Consider the following 21,937-nt stretch of genomic DNA (forward strand, 5'->3'; position numbering starts at 1 on the left):
TTTTATTTTACTGAATATATAGATCTTGCTGCGGATTTGTTTGTTTTTAGTATTTTTATGTTGGCAGCAGCAAAGAAAAAACTGTCAACTTCAAAGGTCTCTCATTAGTCAAGCAGCAGTAGCAGTATCAGAATCTGATGGGATTAGTCATGTTTATTAATGGCCTCATCTACACTTGCACACTTTGTAGCTATAATTCCACCCTCTAGCAAAAGGTAGAAGTGGAGAAAGCTACAGCATAGACAGGTCTCACATGCTTTTTCCACCATACAGTAGATTAAGATTGTCTGAGTAGGTTTAAGTTAGTAACACCTGAGCTCTGTCTATACCACAGATTTTACCTTTACTAACATTGGAGCTGCACTGTGAACTGTGACTATAAAGCTTGTTAATATAGATGCAGCTAGACAGTACAAGACTTTTTCTGCTTACTGCATACCAACCTTTCTGAGCCCCTTTTCTTGTCACAGCATGGAAGGTTAATCAGTCAACCGTATACCTGCTATTATAAAAAAAGCTGTTGAACTTTGATTTAACTGCAAAAATATTTTTGTCCCATCAGCGCACACATTGTCAGAGCACTACAGCATTCTCAGATAAGATATGTAGAAAGCTGTTAGGGCCATTGAATGCAGGTCCTCCCCTCAGACTGACCTCACTGGAAACTTGCATCCAGGAGCAGAGTTTGGCCATTAGTTCAGAAACACGCTGAAGAACTCAGAATTGGCACTAATTGTTGGAAGTCTCAGCAGACTGGGCAAAGCTCGCAGGCCCAATCCAACCCCATTTGACAACAATGGCATGGGATAAAACAGTTAAAGAGCAGGGAGGCTGAACTACCCCGCTTACTACTAAAGGTTGTCTCTTCATCTCAGAACACACACATATACTTGGATGAGTGCAAGAAAATGCCATTGCTGTTGCCTTGGCTATATCTGCTTTGGATAGATAGAGGATTTCATTCTTCAGACTCAAGGGCTGTCAGTTCAGCAACTAAATCCACATATACCACTTTGTTAATAGAAAACGAAAGGTAACAAGACAGTCAGATTTATATAGTCTATTGTTCCTTAAGGCTAGCTGAAGAAGAAAAAAAAAGTGTCTCTTGCTTTTCATTCCACACAATAGGTCATAGAGCTTGATTTTGCTATAGGCCAACCTATTCAGCTGCAATGTCATAAGGGATGCTTTACTGCAATTGAGCTTCACAGACGACTCATTACACCCTTACATCAGCCGATTTAAAACTCAGCCAAAGTGCTAGACAATGCTAGAGTCCCTGAGTATGTTCAGCATATTCCCTCCGCAATTATAGGCAAGTATATGTTTAAATGTGTGCTCCTGCTCAGACCCCACTTTTGATGCTGCAGAGTGAGATCCTCTTGCAGTGAGACTATTTCTTTTTACAAAAAAAAGTTTGGATTTATCACAGACAAAAATAACAATCAAATAGACTAAATATGGAGAGTTCTCATGCTTGAAATATAGTCACACAGCAGGTGATACACACAGCCACACTGTGTCAAAGGAAAAAACATACACCAAATACAAACAAAATAATAATAATAATAATAGGGCTGTGTTTTCAAAGTCTGGCACAAAAACTGGGCAAATAAAAATAATTCTTATTTTATTTGAAAAATGTCCTGAAATTTGTCAAATTATTCAGAGATTTTGTTTATGAAAATAATGCAATAGGGACATACATTAAAATAAGTATCAGTATTAATTGAACAAACCCTTTCATGATTATTCAACCAGATCTAGCTTATATGTAAATAGAACCCACAAAACGTGATGCCCATTCAACATTCTCACACATCCTATATTTGTGTATGAAAATTGTGATTTACAAACAAATTAAGGGTGTGGTCATAGGTTCCGATTTTGCATTTGACAATGTCTTACTATATATCCAATCCACCCAAAAGCACTAGTCCTCCTAAAAGCATCTGAAAAAGTTACCATATTCATTGCACCCAAAAGTCCTACATTTGCAAGTGCAAAATGGGCATTTGAAAATGCAGACCAGGTAATAGAGCAGATAGGTAGTTAGATGTGCAGTTAGCTGTACATACATATGCTCACTAGTATTTGAGTGTGGGATTGGATATGACTTAGATTCCCGTAGTCTATCTTTAACAAAAATTGGCTGATAATGTCTTTTGAGCCACAAATTACCATTTTTCAGTACACCAGCCCTCATTCTACCCAATGGAAAGTAAAATATCAGGTACTAGAGAGAAAAAAATATAGATCTTCCTTGAATTAACTTTTCAAATACATAACTATCCTTCCCTTTCCACAGGGAAATAAAAATCTCTCAGATTCTCAGCAGAGAGAATTGCAAGGACATCTACTCATGGGATATTTCTGTGGTTTCCCACATAACATAACATAAGGTTTCCCAGACCTGAAGAAGGGCTCTTTGTAAGCTCAAAACCTTGTCTCTCTCATCAGTAGAAGTTGGTCCAATAAAAAGACATTTCCTAACCCATCTTTTCTCTCTAAGGTTTACAGTACAAACCTGAGTACAATGGAAGCTCTCAGTAAAGTTCTTTGGGTATTTTTGCTTATTGCCCACTGAAATTGTGTCTAAAAGTTCCTTATGAAAGAGAAACAGATTTTGTTCTTGTAGCTGCTGTCTTCATAGCAATGACACATTGTCTTTCAACCAACCAAGCCAAGTAGCAGCCGTAAATGTGGGCTGGCTTCTCTGATAAGCTTTAAAAAAAATCACCACACAACAACTCTAGTTGTACCACTCCCCTTCAATACTACATATGCATCTCCCATGTAAAAATCTATTTACTCTTTACCTCAAGGAATGATCCATTAAGATACATCTCCTATAAAGGGAGAACTGTGACAGGAGAATAAACAAGAGTTTTGAGATCCAATACCTATGGGTATGGAACACTCTGTAGATACCAGATATTTTACCAGACCCAGTATCAGATGTTTAATTCCATTAAGGACATCTGAATATAAAAACACAGAAAGGTTCAGTTTAAAGTTTTGGCCTTACACCAATGCATGCAGGAGAACACATGGTATATGGGAGAGTTGTACCATGCTAACAGATTGATTTCTGTAAGGCGCTCCAATGATTAAAGCCACAAAGTAGAATTTCACACGGAACTCCATCTTATTACAAAACTGCAAGTGCCCCCAGACTGCAGCACTTCGGATTTTTATGAGATGATGTTTAACTAGCTCCACATGTGTTGAGTCATCCTCCAACTCTGATATTTTACACACTGGAATCATGGTAGTGTTTGTACTGAATAGTAACAGAAGTGGTTCACTGGAAAATTGCTTCTTGTAAATCCTGCTCACATTTGACTTAGTAAAAGTTGCTATTGCTTTTAATATTCCTACTTAATGAATTATAGGAACACAGAGGTTAGAAAGATATGTAGGCCTTGATCCTACAACCACTTAGTCACATGTTTAACTTCAACTATGAGAGGGCACATCTGCACATACAGATACAGTGCTGAACCAGTGCAGCCACACTGCTGTAGGGCTTTAGTGACACTACGGCCTGGTCTACACTACGAGTTTATGTCAGATTTAGCAGCGTTAAATCAAATTAACCCTGCACCCGTCCACACAACGAAGCCATTTTTTTCGACATAAAGGGCTCTTAAAACCGATTTCTGTACTCCTCCCCAATGAGGGGATTAGTGCTGAAATCAACATGGCCATTTCGAATTAGGGTTAGTGTGGACGCAATTCGAAGGTATTGTCCTCCGGGAGCTATCCCACAGTGCACCATTGTGACAGCTCTGGACAGCACTCTGAACTCGGATGCACTGGCCAGGTATGCAGGAAAAGCCCCGGGAACTTTTGAATCTCATTTCCTGTTTGGCCAGGCGAGCTCATCAGCAGAGGTGACCATGCAGAGCTCATCAGCACAGGTGACCATGCAGTCTCAGAATCGAAAAAGAGCTCCAGCATGGACTGAATGGGAGGTACTGGATCTGATCGCTGTATGGGGAGAGGAATCCGTGCTATCAGAACTACATTCCAAAAGGCGAAATGCCAAAACATTTCAAAAAATCTCCGAGGCCATGAGGGACAGAGGCTACATCAGGGACGCAACACAGCACCGCATGAAACTTAAGGAGCTCAGACAAGCATACCAGAAAACCAAAGAATCAAACGGACGCTCCGGGACAGAGCCCCAGACATGCCGCTTCTACGCTGAGCTGCATGCAATTCTGGGGGGGGGGGGCACGACCACCACCCCACCCCTGTCCGTGGACTCTGATGATGGGGTACTCTCCGCCATGCCTGAGGATTTCGTGGACGGGGAAGATGAGGAGGAGGAGGACAAGCTTGAGGAGAGCACACAGCACACCATTCTCCCCAACAGCCAGGATCTTTTTATCACCCTGACTGAAATACCCTCCCAACCCAACAAAGCCAGAGAAGGGACCTCTGGTGAGTGTACCTTTTTAACTATAATACATGTTATAAAAGCAAGTGTTTTTTAATGATTAAGTAGCCCTGAGGACTTGGGATGCATTCATGGCCAGTACAGCTACTGGAAAAGTCTGTTAACGTGTCTGGGGATGGAGCGGAAATCCTCCAGGGACATCTCCATGAAGCTCTCCTGGAGGTACTCTAAAAGCCTTTGCAGAAGGTTTCTGGGGAGAACAGCCTTATTCCATCCTCCATGGTAGGACACTTTACCACGCCATGCTAGTGGCAAGTAATCTGGTATCATTGCATGACAAAGCCTGGCAGTCCCAGTGTTTGCTGGCATTCAAGCAACATCCATTCTTTATCTCTCTGTGTTATCCTTCATAGTATCATAGAGTGATATCATTCATAGTAACCTGGTTGAAATAGGGGAATTTAATTAAGGGGACATTCAGAGGTGGCCGTTCCTACTGGGCTGTTTGCCTGTGGCTGAAAAGAAATCCTCCCCGCAGTTAGCCATGCGGTAGGAGGGGGGGCCACAGGCGCTGAGCTGTTCGCATTTGGCTAGCAGGGATCTTCCCTGATACCTGCCATGCGGTGGGGTGAGGGGTAAAGCAATCATCCCAGAGAATTGGATGGAGGGTGGGGGGTTACTTTGGTTTCTGCTGCTGCACGTTAACAGGAAAACTGCAGCACTAAATGGCCAACTCAACGTGCTTTGCTTGGTATGGGAGAGGAGGGCGCTGCTGTTATGAAGGTTGCAGAAGCTGAAAGACTATGGCTCACCATGGCCGCCTGCAAGCCGAATTCTGTTGCCCGGCACTGCGTGTGTGATCTCTAACACCAAAGCCGCAGGCACTCAATATAAGATGCAAAATGCAACCTTGTACCAAAATCACATGTGCTACCTAATGTGAATAGTGTTGTTCACCGTGAAAGAGTATAGCCATTGTTCTGTAAAATGTATCTTTTTAAATACTTCACTCCCTTTTTTTCCTCCAGCAGCTGCAAATGTTTCAAGCCTCCCTCCTCCATCCCAAAGGCTATTGCAGATAAGGCAGCGAAAAAAATGCATGCCCGATGAAATGTTCTCTGAGCTCATGCAGTCGTCCGGCACTGACAGAGCTCAGCAGAATGTGTGGAGGGACACAATAGCAGAGTACAGGAAAGTGGCCGATGAACGTGAGGAGATGTGGCGGCAGAAAGATCAGAGGAGGCATGAGGCAATGCTGGGGCTACTGCGGGATCAAACGGACATGCTCCGGAATCTGGTGGAGGTTCATGAACGGCAGCAGGATCACAGACTGCCGCTGCAGCCCCTGTTTAACCACCCTCCCTCCTCCCCAAGGTACATAGCCTCCTCACCCAGATGCCCAAGAACGTTGGGGGGAGGCTCCAAGCACCCAACCACTCCACCCCAGTGGACAGCCCAAGCAACAGAAGGCTGTCATTCAAGAAGTTTTAAAGTGGCCTTTTCCTTCCCTCCTACTCTCCTCCCACACCCCACCCGGGCTACCTTGTGAGTTATCTCCCTATTTTTATAATCAATTAAGAATACATGTTTTTTAAATGATAGTGACTTTATTTCCTTTGCAAGCAAGCTGTGATCGAAGGGGGGAAGGTGGGTGGCTTACAGGGAATTTAGAGGCACCCAAGGGGGCGGGTTTTCATCACAGAAAAACAAACAGAAGTATCACACAGTACCCTGGCCAGTCATGAAACTGGTTTTCAAAGCTTCTCTGATGCACAGTGCTTCCTGCTGTGCTCTTCTAACCACCCTGGTGTCTGGCTGCGTGTATTCAGCGGCCAGGCAATTTGCCTCAACCTCCCACCCGGCCATAAACGTCTCCCCCTTACTCTCACAGAGATTGTGGAACACACAGCAAGCAGCAATAACAATGGGAATATTGGTTTCGCTGAGGTCTGAGCGAGTCAGACACCAGCGACCCTTTAAACGTCCAAATGCACACTCTACCACCATTCTGCACTTGCTCAGCCTACTGTCCAGTGTGCCTGTGTACGGCTTCATGAGCCAGGGCATTAAGGGGTAGGCTGGGTCCCCATGGATAACTTTAGGCATTTCAACATCCCCAACAGTTATTTTCTGGTCTGGGAAGTAAATCCCTTCCTGCAGCCATTTAAACAGACCAGAGCTCCTGAAGACGTGAGCATCATGAACCTTTCCCAGCCATCCCACATTGATGTTGGTGAAATGTCCCTTGTGATCCACCAGTGCTTGCAGCACCATTAAAAAGTACCCCTTGCAGTTTATGTACTGGCTGCCCTGGTGATTTGGTCCCAAGATAGGGATATGCATTCCATCTATAGCCACACCACAGTTAGGAAATCCCATTGCAGCAAAGCCATCTAGTATGACCTGCACATTTCCCAGAGTCACTACCTTTCTTAGCAGCAGCTCAATGATTGCATTGGCTACTTACATCACAGCAACCCCCACAGTAGATTTGCCCACTCCAAATTGATTACTGACTGACCAGTAGCTGTCTGGCATTGCAAGCTTCCACAGGGCTATTGCCACTCGCTTGTGAACTGTGAGGGCTGCTCTCATCTTGGTATTCTTACGCTTCAGGGCAGGGGAAAGCAAATCACAAAGTTCCATGAAAGTGCCCTTACGCATGCGAAAGTTTCGGAGCCACTGGGAATCATCCCAGACCTGCAACACAATGCGGTCCCACCACTCTGTGCTTGTTTTCCGGGCCCAGAATCGGCATTCCATGGCATGAGCCTGCCCCAGTAACACCATGATCTCCAAATCGCTGGGGACCGCGGTTTTAGAGAAATCTGCGTTCATGTCCTCATCACCGTGCTGCCGTTGTCTCCTCGCCTGGTTTTTCAGGTGCTGGTTCTGCATAAACTGCATGATAATGCGCAAGGTGTTTACAATGGTCATAACTGCTATGGTGAGCTGAACGAGCTCCATGCTTGCCATGCTATGGCGTCTGCTCGGGCAATCCAGGGAAAAGGGCGCGAAATGATTGTCTGCTGTTGCTTTCACGGAGGGAGGGAGGGTCGACTGACGACATTTACCCATAATCACCTGCAACAAATTTTTAGCCCCATCAGGCATTGGGAGCTCAGCCCAGAATTTCAATGGGCAGCGGGGACTGCGGGAACTGTGGGATAGCTACCCACAGTGCACCGCTCGGAATGTCGATGCTTGCCACGGTACTGTGGACGCACACCGCCGAATTAATGTGTTTAGTGTGGACGCATGCACTTGACTTTATACAATCTGTTCCCAAAAATCGACTTCTGTAAAATCGGAGTACCTTTGTAGTGTAGACATGGCGTACTATGCCAACAGGAGAGTTTCTCCTGTGGGTGTAATTAATCCACCTCCCCGAGAGGTGGCAGCTATGTCAATGGGAGAAGCCATCCTGTCAACACCAGGTAGGGTGACCAGATGTCTCAATTTTGTAGGGACAGTCCCAATTTTTGCATCTTTTTCTTATATAGACTCCTATTAACCCGCACGCCCGTCCTGATTTTTCACACTTGCTGTCTGGTCACCCTAACACCAGGGGTTAGGTTGGTACATTGCTCAGGGGTGTGGATTTTTCACACTCCTGAGCAACATTATAATACCAATGTAAGTTTGTAGAATAGACCTGGCCAGAGTCACACTTAATTCTGTGCTTAGTAAGCGCATGCAGCAATATCAGGGCTGTACCATATAGTACTAGTCTTTTCTATGGCCCTGATACGCTGTACAAAAAGAGTATTATCGTAGTCATACTAATTTCAAGATTGCTTCAGTAGTAAGATACTACTCAACCTGACCAATCAAGCTGTTGCCCCAGCTTCGGCACCCTTATCCTTGTTTACATCCCCCCTCCCAGAGCCACAGCCCTGCTCCCGGCCCTGGCTGTGGGGGAGAGGGGAAGAGACAACGCAGACAGGGGTAAGTGGCGGGGCAAGCAAGGTAAAAAGTTTGGGGACCACTGGAATAAGAGGTTCTGCCTGCCCCAAATGGCTTACAATGGGACAACAAGCAGATTTAACAAATTATAGAAAAAGATATGAAGCAGCAAAGAATAAGGTAACAGATAATACTAAGTGGTTGAACAAACTAGCAGTGATTTCTGTTGTATTTGGAAAGTTGGAGAGGAGTGGTTGGGATGCTGAGGCAAGTGAGGTTTGGTTGATTGGTGTTCTAAAATTCTGCTTGAGCAGGATACAAAATCCAATGGAAAGGCTCCTTTTGATTCAGTGGACTTTGGATCAGGCCCCGTATTTCCACTTTATCTAGGTCGAGTTAAGAAATTTCAAAAGCAAAATATACTTATTTCCATTTTTAATTGCAATTTGTAACCAGTTACTGTTTCCATTTGAATCTATATTTTTAACCACAGCCTAGAAGAATTTTTAATTAAATTGATAACTGGATAGTGAGGATATTAATACCACTGTCCATGAAACTGAACAGATAATAATGAGCCAAATACAACTCTGAGTTGCATTGGTATAAATCGATGGCATTTCTACAGAGCTACACCAGAACACACAGGAGCAAAACTTGGCATAAATCTATATTTCAGATTTGGAACCTTATCCATAGCCCACTGAAAAAGAGTGGAAACACATGCATAAATTTCAATGGCCTTTGGATTAGGCCCTTATGTAAGTGCCTTCCATCCAGTGACTTAAAATAGCATAAATTTAGAGATCATTGTGAGGTGCAAAATTTGGATCTGGGGACTGTAGGGATCAAATGGGATATTTGGATCTAGATCTTCAGATTAAGAATTTTGGTCCACACCTGTTTCTAGAATAAAGCCTCACAAAACTCCTGTGGTCAAACATTTCAAAACCAGCTGCTGGCTTTCAATGTCCAACCTGAGACCGGATGTCCATGGGAGCCACAGTGTGCACTAACTTTGAAAATCAGACCCAAATAATCTTGATACCATACACTTACCCAAAATTAATTTCTACTTTTGGAAAATTTTTGACTTGTCTAGCCCTGTCTTGTGCTTTAACCACTAGGCCATGCTTCCTTCCTGCAATTTGGTTTTATGTTATCTATATGTAACGAAGTTCATACAGCTGAGATCTTAATAAATAATATCAAAATAACTTCTAAGATGCCAGGAAATGCTATATTAGAAATTTTTTTAAAAAGACACACACCCCTTGCTTAATGTTTATGTGCTGAGTATTAACCTGGAATATGTCTATGGGTCCAGTTCCAAGAACCTGGTACATGCCTAGTAGAGGAAGGCTTGTTTGTGTTTGCCCACATAAGAAAGGCTCAGGGAATAGGCTTCAGCTAACAAGGCAGAGAAAGTTTAAGTGCAGTGAAAAGAGAGGATCACTCACATATTCAAGGACAAGTCTCATGATGTTTGACAGGAAATTGTCCAGGAAGCTAATTCAGAGAAATCAAAACAAGGGTAGTACGTTCCCAGGACCCAGGGTGAGTCAGAAATCTCACAGCTGAATTTTGTACATATGGTAATTTAAAAAGAGTGGATATAGGGGAGGGGAAACAGCTGATAGAAAATTTAGTGGTTACTGCAAGAAAAAAATTAATGTGGGAAGCAAGAATTTCAGTGTCATTATAAATACAAGATAAGCCAGATAGCCATGACATTTAAATAAAAAACAAATGTAATTTTCAGTAGTAGGGTCAGAAATATTATAATTTGAAATACATATCAGATCTAATCTCTGGATTACACTGACTGGTCATTTAATGTGCAGGACTCTGTCCTCATTTGTCTTCATTGCTGTCCATGACATGCATATTCTGTCTTGCCATTGCACCTCAAAATAACAACATGCAAGAATAGAGCATGTGGATACATGGGAAGTGGACAGGCATCCCCAGTACAGAATCATAGAATCATAGAATATCAGGGTTTGAAGGGACCTCAGGAGGTCATCTAGTCCAACCCCCTGCTCAAAGCAGGACCAATCCCCAACTAAATCATCCCAGCCAGGGCTTTGTCAAGCCTGACCTTAAAAACTTCTAAGGAAGGAGATACCACCACCTCCCTAGGTAACGCATTCCAGTGCTTCACCACCCTCCTAGTGAAAAAGTTTTTCCTAATATCCAACCTAAACCTCCCCCACTGCAAATTGAGACCATTACTCCTTGTTCTGTCATCTGCTACCACTGAGAACAGTCTAGATCCATCCTCTTTGGAACCCCCTTTCAGGTAGTTCAAAGCAGCTATCAAATCCCCCCTCATTCTTCTCTTCCGCAGACTAAACAATCCCAGTTCCCTCAGCCTCTCCTCATAAGTCATGTGTTCCAGTCCCCCAATCATTTTTGTTGCCCTCCGCTAGACATTTTCCAATTTTTCCACATCCTTCTTGTAGTGTGGGGCCCAAAACTGGACACAGTACTCCAGATGAGGTCTCACCAATGTCGAATAGAGGGGAACGATCACGTCCCTCGATCTTCTGGCAATGCCCCTACTTATGCATCCCAAAATGCCATAGGCCTTCTTGGCAACAAGGGCACACTGTTGACTCATATACAGCTTCTCGTCCACTGTAACCCCGAGGTCCTTTTCTGCAGAACTGCTGCTGAGCCATTCGGTCCCTAGTCTGTAGTGGTGCATGGGATTCTTCTGTCCTAAGTGCAGGACTCTGCACTAGTCCTTATTGAACCTCATCAGATTTCTTTTGGCCCAATCCTCTAATTTGTCTAGGTCCCTCTGTATCCTATCCCTACCCTCCAGCGTATCTACCTCTCCTCCCAGTTTAGTGTCATCTGCAAACTTGCTGAGGATGCAATCCACACCATCCTCCAGATCATTAATGAAGATATTGAACAAAACAGCTCCCAGGACTGACCCTTGGGGCACTCCATTTGATACCGGTTGCCAACTAGACATGGAGCCATTGATCACTACCTGTTGAACCCAACAATCTAGCCAGCTTTCTATCCACCTTATAGTCCATTCATCCAGCCCATACTTCTTTAACTTGCTGGCAAGTATACTGTAGGAGACCGTGTCAAAAGCTTTGCTAAAGTCAAGGAACACCACGTCCACTGCTTTCCCCTCATCCACAGAGCCAGTTATCTCGTCATAGAAGGCATTTAGGTTAGTCAGGCATGACTTGCCCTTGGTGAATCCATGCTGACTCTTCCTGATCACTTTCCTCTCCTCTAAGTGCTTCAGAATTGATTCCTTGAGGACCTGCTCCGTGATTTTTCCAGGCTGACTGGCCTGTAGTTCCCTGGATCCTCCTTCTTCCCTTTTTAAAAGATGGGCACTACATTAGCCTTTTTCCAGTCATCCGGGACCTCCCCCGATCGCCGTGAGTTTTCAAAGATAATGGCCAATGGCTCTGCAATCACATCCACCAACGCCTTTAGCACTCTCGGATGCAGCGCATCCGGCCCCATGCACTTGTGCTCGTCCAGCTTTTCTAAATAGTCCCGAACCACTTCTTTCTTCACAGAGGGCTGGTCACCTCCTCCCCATGCTGTGCTGCCCAGTGCAGCAGTCTGGGAGCTGACCTTGTTCGTGAAGACAGAGGCAAAAAAAAGCATTGAGTACATTAACTTCTTCCATATCCTCTGTCACTAGGTTGCCGCCCTCATTCAGTAAGGGGCCCACACTTTCCTTGACTTTCTTCTTGTTGCTAACATACCTGAAGAAACCCTTCTTGTTACTCTTAACATCTCTTGCTAGCTGCAACTCCAGGTGTCATTTGGCCTTCCAGATTTCACTCCTGCATGCCCGAGCAATATTTTTATACTCTTCCCTGGTCATTTGTCCAATCTTCCACTTCTTATAAGCTTCTTTTTTGTGTTTAAGATCAGCAAGGATTTCACTGTTAAGCCAACCTGGTCGCCTGCCATATTTACTATTCTTTCTACACATCAGGATGCTTTGTTCCTGCAACCTCAATAAGGATTCTTTAAAATACAGCCAGCTCTTCTGGACTCCTTTCCCCCTCATGTTATTCTCCCAGGGGATCCTGCCCATCAGTTCCCTGAGGTTGTCAAATTCTGCTTTTCTGAAGTCCAGGATCCGTATTCTGCTGCTCTCCTTTCTTCCCTGTGTCAGGATCCTGAACTCGACCATCTCATGGTCACTACCTCTCAGGTTCCCATCCACTTTTGCTTCCCCTACTAATTCTTCCCAGTTTGTGAGCAGCAGGTCAAGAAGAGCTCTGCCCCTAGTTGGTTCCTCCAGCACTTGCACCAGGAAATTGTTAGAGAAGTTAGAGAAGAAGTCAGAGCCACAGTCAGGGGCCAGGCGCTAGAGCCAAAGTCAGAAATCAGAGCCAAAGATCGCACCCAGATTACCTGGAGTGACTGGACTAGGGCAGAACTATCACACCCAGGGCCAAATATTTTGAGTAGCTGCTGTGGCTGGGCTTAAGAGCTGATAAACTGACTCTTACAACCAGTCAGCTGGTGCAGCCAATCAGGCAGCCTGCTACAGACCAACTGCGCTCATTAGGTTGCCCAATGCACTTCTGCATGTCCTATTTTCCAATAAGGCTCCACTGCAGGCCCTGACAAACCTTAAATTCCTGACAAACCTTAAATCCTCAGACCAGCCCCATGAGTGTTAATTTCCTTGTAACATGGCAGTAAGATAAAAGCTATAGAAAGACCATTGACCTCAGGCCTGTGAATATTTAAAAATGGATTAGCCATTTTGTCATTTAATAAATCATTCCTAGCCAAGTTTTTGTAATGATATATACATTCAGCAGCTGTGGACCTCCCTCATTTGGAGATCCAGGAAATGTAAAGTTTGTTTTAGAGTACGTTTCTAGCCCTTTTCCTTTAAATATGACCTTGAAAATATAAAGTGATGCAAACCAATACCTACGATTGAAAGCTTGTCACTGATGTTGCCTAAAGAAAACAAGTTATTCACAGACAGGTAGAGTGGGCCCTTACAGTACAGAAACTCATGAACAGGGTTGTCAACTCTTGCAATGTTATTGTGAGTCTAGTTCTATTTGGTGTTTTCCTACAAGCTGCAGCTCCTGAAGCCATGCTATTAGAAGAGTATCTCAGCTCTCACTTTAAAAGCGGGAGATTCTAGCCCTCGTGGTTTCAGAGGAAAAAATGAAAAGTGACCCCTACAGGCTCCAACACCAGAAAACACATATAAATATTCCTAGATGTAGTTTTTAAATCTCACTTTTAAAGCCAATCTCATGATTTTTAGGGACCTGACTAATTATTTTTGAATACTTGGAGTTGGCAGTACCATCTAACCTGTGATACTTTGATTTTTGGGAAGACCCCAAATCAAGTTAAGAAATGTAAGGAGCAATTCTATACCAGCTGAGCAGATAGCATGACCTCTGATCACAAGGTGAAGATGCTCAATAGCATGAGTTGCAGCGATTGTCTGAGCAAGGACTTAATTCCAGTTGTGACACTGATTTGCTCTGGGACTACTCATAAAGTAAGGTATTACTCAGACTGGCTAAAGGTGTGAAAATCTGACCTTTTATTTTCCGGTTTATTTATAGTCAGCAGACAGAACCAGGCCATTATTCTGCTCTGTCAGGCAGCTGAAGATAACAGTAGCTAAATCACACTCTGTTTGAATGACTTTCCATATTTATTGTTCATAAATACAGAATATATTGAGTAACTGAGCTAGAGCTAATGTGGGATTCAGAAGTAATTTGAATTTATACCCACTTTTTCCTTTGAGGGGAGGAAAAAAAACCCACCAAAGCTGATAAGCCATATGCCTAGTTCTGTTTCAGGTTATTTATATTAGGGACTATATGTCTTGGATTTCTGAGAGGAGAATCCCAGCAGTCCTTCAGGAAACCTGAAAGGCAGTGAATGGGAAAATGTAAGAGGTTAGATGTTTCCCACAAGCTATAGGATTTCCCAGAGGAGTTTTATACATTCTAGGCCAAATTCTGTGCTGAGTTACATGAGCAGAACCCCTCTGATTTCTGTAGAGCTACAGCTCTGTAAGTGAGAGTGGGATTTGATACCCTGTTTGCATCATTGAATATTGATTCAGAGCAGGTCAAAACAATGGAAGGTCAATGCTGAACTAACATTTTAAAGGATAATAAAAAGAAAAGGAGTACGGTGGCACCTTAGAGACTAACAAATTTATTTGAGCATAAGCTTTCGTGAGCTACAGCTCACTTCATCGGATCGAAAGCTTATGCTCTAATAAATTTGTTAGTCTCTAAGGTGCCACAAGTACTCCTTTTCTTTTTTACGGATACAGACTAACATGGCTGCTACTCTGAAACCTTAAAGGATAGTGTCATCTTCATAAAAGATGACTGCAGGCAGCAATGTACAAAGAATATTTTATAAGATCATGGAAGTTCCTAGAAGGTATTTTAAAACAAAAAAACTGACTATGGCATAGGCCTCAGGAATCCATATGAGAAGAGTGAGGAGTTGAAATCTAATGTAAAGCAAGACAGATAGTAGGCACTGGTGATTCAAGTGAAGAAAAGACATGATAGATTTTATTTCTCATCTTCTCTCATCAGAATATTGGCTGGAGACCCCATATTCAAGAAAAATCACTGGATTTATCACCTCATTGCCTTGTTTACATAGAAAGGAAGGAACCTTCAGTATGCACCTCAGGATTTGTATGCAGAATATGAAAGCCCACGCAGCACTGGCAGCACAAAAGTAATCCCATTAGCAAGAGCTTCACAAAACTCAGTGGGATGGTCAACATGGGAACTCTCCATGAAATCAAATGTCTACGACTCCAGAAATGTGACGAGAGATGAGCTGAAGTGGTTTGGAGGAATGTGTGAGTTATGAGGTTGTGGATTTTGGTTTTATTCACAACAGAAAAGAACTAAGCAAAATTTAATTTTGTGTAGTCTACAGAGAAACTATCAGTCGTCCCCTCAGTTTCAGTCAATCCAATCATCAGCACTCTACTCAGCCAGAGCAGGGTGCTGAGTGCTAGTCAGGGCAATGCTCATGTCTGTGTTAACAGAAAAAGGAATACACCTATTCAGTACTGAGCTCCACGTGCTGGCCACACGTTACGAAAGTGAGTGGAAAAAATTACCTGAACAGGTACTGGTGAGAAATTAGAGGAGGCTTGAGAGGAGCAGAAGAAAAGTCCAAGGTGGGACATTTCTGCTTCAGTCAGGTGTCTTGAAAGGCCTACTCAACAGACAGGATTGGGAAGATGATCTTTCTTATTCCTCTTAGTTGTTGTTCTCCTTTCTAATGATCATGCAGCTATTTTTTCTTACCACTCCACAAAGCTAATACCCCTGAAATCTTTTATTGTGATACAATAGTTCCCTCTTCAGTGCCCTACCCAATTCTCTCCTTTCTGTAATATGGATGCCCTAAATAATGCATTGTGTGACACATATCGCAACCCCGGCAGTATCTTTGGGGCCCAGTGTATTAATCATACATAAACCTTTCAAAATTTATGTTTTACTTCATGGAGAGGCGTACCACAGCTCCTACAAGAATTAAAAACAATTTGGGGGGGTGGGGATATTAAGAGACTAAACAACTCTAGAGAGGTACTCCTTCTGGAGTGGTTTGCATATACTGGTTCAAGCTAGGTTTTCCTGAGACTAGGAGACAAAGAAAGAGCTTTTAGTATAAAAGTAGGCTTAGAGGAAATCGATTTATATATTTTTTAATAATTTGACAGATACCAATATTTATCTATTAAATTTTTAGTTGTGGGAAGTTATGGAGGGGGCAATTTAATGACAGACATTGAGATTCAGAAAGTTAAAGCTTAATAACCATTCAAAACTAAACTGTCAACATCATATCAAAATGTACAAAGTAAATTTCCTTAAATCAAACTCTGATAAGTTCTCAAGCAGCATTTTTCTTTTTGCCCATCTTCAAATTCTGATCATCATAAATGGAAATATTTTTTGTCTATGTGTGTATAGTGAAATTGATGTTTACCAACATTTACCAATAAAAATCTAATCCTTTCAAGGCTGTGTAAAAGGATGAGCTTGAACTAACACATGACTTCTGTCTGATCAGCAAACAGACAGAACCTTCTGCCCAAAGTGGGATCTCAATCCTTGTAGAAGGGCTGGAAAGTCTTTGACCTATTACAGTCCCATAAGACTAATGGTGTATCAAATGGGTGACCGCTAGTATGCTATTAGCACCCACAGAGGAACTTCTATTGGTTTTATGTTTTCTCTGTAATGCTTTTAACTTTAAGAATAAATTTGCTTGCTTAGAAAGATCTGTGTGGTAACATGTAACTGTTGGCAATACACTGGTCACAGCCCTCAGATTAAACAAAGCACAAGCACCAGCCTTTAAGTAGACTGGCTTTCTGGGGATATTACAGTGTAAGGCAGGGAGCTGTGCACCCTAAAACCTCCAGTTAGAAGACCATGGGACAAGGGTCCCTGTCCAGAGACAGGTGATGGCTGGAGACCTGACTGCGCACTCCTGGAGTAGACCACAGGGAGGGGGCAGGGAATACAGGTGCAATTATCCTGAAACTGTGCCACACAGTTCTCTAGGGACTTGGTTCTTCACTCTGTCTGAGTTTTGCCAAGGGCTGCAAAGCTGGTTTGGAGCCGTTCAGCTCCAGCAGAAGTTACGATTGCACAAGGAAAGCCTTAATATACAGCACTGGCATACGAGTCCCAGCCCTGAGGATTTTCCATCAGTGGAGAATAGGGTGTAGTGGATTTCCACACTGCCTCATCCCCTCATCCCCAGCTCTGCCTACACCCTGTTCCCAACCTGCCTCTTTCTTCCTCTTATATCAGCAGTGCAAGGGGAGGCTGGTGCAGGAAGCAGCAGTGCTGCTTCCACCGAATTTCCAAAGGTGGAGAATTTCCTACTGCAAGGGGAATTCTCTACATGCCATTGTACCTGATACAGCGTGGCCTTAGACGAGTGTATCTTGACCTACATGTAAACTCACTTGGCCCTTTAGCACAAGGCCATAGCAACGGTGAGCACAAACCGTTAGAGATAAAGAAACAAACATGGAATGTAATTGTTGCCAGACAGAGGCCCTGCTTCCTTTGTTGTCTACAATTACTAATGACTTAACTGAAGGGCTGTACTTATGTCCAGCGAAGTTTGAACAGTTCATGAACCCACTAAAAATGAGAAAGGGAATGGGACTGTGAGAATCTGGTGAAAACACTGCAATTCAGTTTGGCATGTTATTATTTATTGTCATTCACAGCAATTGTCTGGAATAGGGTGATATCTGGATCTAGATATTCAGTAAGTTAAACGGCTAGGGCCAAATTCTGTCCTTAGTTAAACCCATAGCAACCCTTTATTATTAATCAGCCTATTGTGATCAATCAAGGGGGTTTCATGTGTGTAAGTAAGTGCCAAATTTGGTCCCTACAAGCCAGGATGCCCACTGCAAGAATAGGGCCTGATTCTGCTCTCATTAACACCAGTATAATTCAGGAGTATATCAGCTGAAGCCCCGTGTGAAGTACCAGAGTAAGTCAGTTGTAAGTGGGATCAGAATGAAGCTTACTGAAAATAAAACTTTGTCACAATTAAAAAAAATGCTCACCAAAGAAATAGAAATATTTGTTCCAGCTCAGAAAAATATGAAGATAGGATCCCATTTTTAGGAGTAATTGTAAGTGGTAATACAATAAACAGTTTGTGAAGATCAGTAAATAACTAACTTTGTCCACATCTCTCAGTTCTCAACTATAATTGCCCTCAAAAGTCTTCAGGAGACAGTTATTTCAAGACTCACATGTACATACAAACATTTAATTCCTGGTTCGGCCAGTCTTTTTTTTTTTCCCCTGGAAGAGGCATCCGCTACCACTCCGCGATAGATTTTCCTCATGTAATCTAAAAGAAACTACATATTGAATATCTGTCTCCAGACAAGTGCCCAGTTGCAATATTTCATCTCTGGGCAAGTTAATGAAATTGCATTTTTGGATGCATTAAGGCATTTCCCAATACTATCAAAATTCCTTCATTTTATTGCCTAACATAAAACATTTATACACCATCAATTCAGACAGCAGTAAGAAGGGAAAGTAAATTTCAGCTGAAAGTTTGGAAGCATAAACATAACTCACACCTTCTGTTTCACAAGTGCACAGCAAGCATCAAAGGAAATGACAGGAAAAAAAACAAAAATAAATACCATTGTATGTGCATGCAAGCAAGCCTAAAACCATCAGGATGAGCTGAGACCATTAGTTTCTCAGAAGTCTCTAAGAGCTTTATCCCACAATGAGCTGAGCACCTCTTGGTAGACAGGTTTCAGAGTAACAGCTGTGTTAGTCTGTATTCACAAAAAGAAAAGGAGTACTTGTGGCACCTTAGAGACTAACCAATTTATTTGAGCATGAGCTTTCGTGAGCTACAGCTCACTTCATCGGATGCATCCGAAAGCTCACGAAAGCTCATGCTCAAATAAATTGGTTAGTCTCTAAGGTGCCACAAGTACTCTTTTTCTTCTTGGTAGACAATGAACTCTTAATTCCCACTGACACTGAAGGCAGCTAGTCATGTGGATAATATTGCACCTCTCAGGGTCAAGGTGGTACAAAGGTTGGAGCCAGTTACCTGCAGATGTTGAGATCAGAGCAGAAGTAGTAAAACAGTGCTTTGTTCGAAGATTTTAATAACAAACATTTTTGGGACTACTCACTTGAAACCCTTTATAAAATGAGTCCTTGAGCCAAAGCTCCAGAGCACAACTGTATCAAAATGAGTACTTGCAAATGGAGGTGACACACTGGACATACTATTATTGGCCATGAGCCCAAGCCAATCATTTGATTTGCTCATGTACACTTATATTAGCAGTGTACACAGGCCTTTGTAAGTCAGGCCCTTAATCATACCTCCTGTTGAGCCAATTATGGAAATTTTTTCATCAGCTTAGACCCTCAGATGACAAAATATTAAAAACTTGCAAGTTTAAGCCTTTCATATAAAAATAATTGTAGCTAAAAACATTGCCAATCACTATGCCAGACACTCCAGCAGTTTGTAGTACTGTAAGCAGACCAAAGCCATCATGGCACTGATGAAAGCACATAGACCACTCAGCTCCCAATATTGCAGACCACAAACCTCAAGCCGTGTTCAGTATTGGAAAACTGCATGTACAGCACAATTCTTTTAGCCATTAAGGTTATATGACCCCATTCTACGGGTAAGATACTACAAACAATCAGCATTGTAAAATATTTGAATGGAAAAATACCTGTTATTTAAGTCTATCGTAACTCAATTATAGTACTTTGAAATGTAATATGCAAGTAATGTATACAGGTGTACAGGAGAGGTGAGTTCATGGTGTAAGATTCAGATCTGGATATGAATTTCAGACCGACGTTTGGCAGTGTTTAGATTTGGGGTTTGGTTTGGTCCACTATTGACAAAGGGCCAGATTTTCAAAGGCATTTTGGGACTTTCGGGTGCAGGTAGGCACCTAGTGGGATTTTCAAAAATGCCCAATTTGGTTGGGTGCCAGCATCCCACTGAAATCAATGGGATTAAGTGCCTAACCATCTTAGGCACTTTTGGAAATCCTAATAGGTGCCTCTCTGCATCTTTAAGTGAGTAAATACCTTTGAAAATCTGGCCCAAAGTGACCATCTGTAAACATTTCTCTTGATCTAGGTGTGGAATTCAAACACTCCTCCTCCCCTTCCCACAAAGTTCAGTTCTTGAATATTGATTCAGGCCCATCTCTGATACACAAGGGTAATTAATATGCACAACTATTTTCTTCCTTTAGGATTAAAGCTAAGCACATAAGCCTACACATTCTAATACAGAACTGTTCTCAGACCTTTCTCCCTTAAGGAATATGCAAAGCATGAAGTGAACGAAATATGAGAAGAAAAAAAATGTGAAATAAAAGGCTCATGAGTAAGGTTACTCTCATAGTATTTCCGACCCGGCTGATACATAGAAGTAATAAAAATGAGTAAGAAAGCCTGTTCTTAATTTCCAGAACAACAAAGTCTGGATATACATCCAAAGTTAAACCTTTCAATAACTAGTACTCCATTTCTACCCAAAGGTGTCTCAGTCTATGTAACTAAAGGTATTGTGACATAGAATCATAGAATATCAGGGTTGGAAGGGACCTCAGAGATCATCAAGTCCAAAAGGGATTTATCGGTACACTGACTATAGTGGGATGAGACCTAAGGCCAGAACAATGCTGGAAACAGTGAAAAACACTATTGAAAAGAAAGAGGCTTCCAGATGTATAATTCTGGGTGTATCCATACACAAACTCTTTGAAATGAGAAAATCTTACCACACAGAACAAAAAATAGCTATTATTTTTATAGCTCTGTGTACAATTATATGCCTCGCAGCTGTGGCATCAGAATGCTTGGATAATTCTATCAATATGTATGGATGATTTTTATTTAATTGTTATGCACATCAAAATCAGAAACATAACTTTACATCTCATGAATCTGACAGATTCTTTTGCATTGTAGATGTATAACATGGGGGTGAAGAAGAATTTAATGGTGCACACAGCTGAGTGAAATTAGTAATGTGTCTCAGCTGACCTATTACATTACACAAATGGACAGCAGATTTCTCTCTCACCATATGAAAGAGACAAATGCAAAGTTTAAAGGGTATTGTATATATTTCGATAGATTATGGAGACAAATAATGAGTTAGCAGTAATTGACCTCTGTAATTAAAGCACATTGGCTAATAAAGTTGTTAATGAGATGGAACTATAGTATATTTCAAGTCACAAGATAAGTTCAGATCAGACACTCACAAAATGGGATTTCATGCTACTAATTCATTTATTCATTTCTTGTCTGGATGTGAAGCCATTAAGGCTAAAATTTCCAGAAGTGGTTTTCTCAAGTTATGCTCCTAAATCCACACTTAGGCATCTTAATAAAGTGGCCTGATTTTCAGAGTGTATACAATTCCCACGGTCTTCAGTGGAATCTACAAGTGTTCAAAATCTTTGAAAATCACTCCATTTCATTAGAAGTGCCTAAATATGGCTTTAAAGCTCAGCTATAATTGATCAATTCTGAAAATTTGCCTTACAGTAGAACCTCAGAGTTATGAACACCTCGGGAATAGAGGTTGTTCGTAACTCTGACATGTTCATAACTGAACAAAACATTACAGTTATTCCTTCAGAAGTTTACAGCTGAACATTGACTAAATACAGCTTTGAAACTTTACTATGCAGAAGAAAATATAAAGGGAAAGCAGCAGTTTAGTAGTTTACATTTAACACAGTACTGTATTTGCTTTATTTTTTGACTCTGCCGCGGCCTGCTTGTGTACTTCCAGTTCCAAATGAGGTGTGTGGGTGGTCAGTTTGTAACTCTGAGGTTCTACTGTACTTAATTTCAAGTCAGATTCACACTTCAGTTAGGAGGTAACTGCCTTCAGAGGATTTACACAAGTGAAACTGGTATCAGACTCATGTACTGACATTTTGAATATGGTATTTCCTCTTTTGTGATCTTTATTTATAAAGATTCTTTACCATTTCTCATTTATACATTAATATGTTGCTGTGAA

General features: G+C 42.1%; 1 long non-coding RNA gene across 1 annotated transcript in view; it reads right to left on the bottom strand.

Annotated features, from left to right (window-relative positions):
• Window positions 1-21,937, bottom strand: part of LOC141986462 (uncharacterized) — a 180,274-nt gene that overhangs the window by 84,333 nt on the left and 74,004 nt on the right. The gene's annotated exons all lie outside the window — the stretch shown is intronic.

The sequence above is a fragment of the Natator depressus genome, chromosome 4, assembly GCF_965152275.1.
Source record: "Natator depressus isolate rNatDep1 chromosome 4, rNatDep2.hap1, whole genome shotgun sequence".
Lineage (NCBI taxonomy): Eukaryota > Metazoa > Chordata > Testudines > Cheloniidae > Natator > Natator depressus.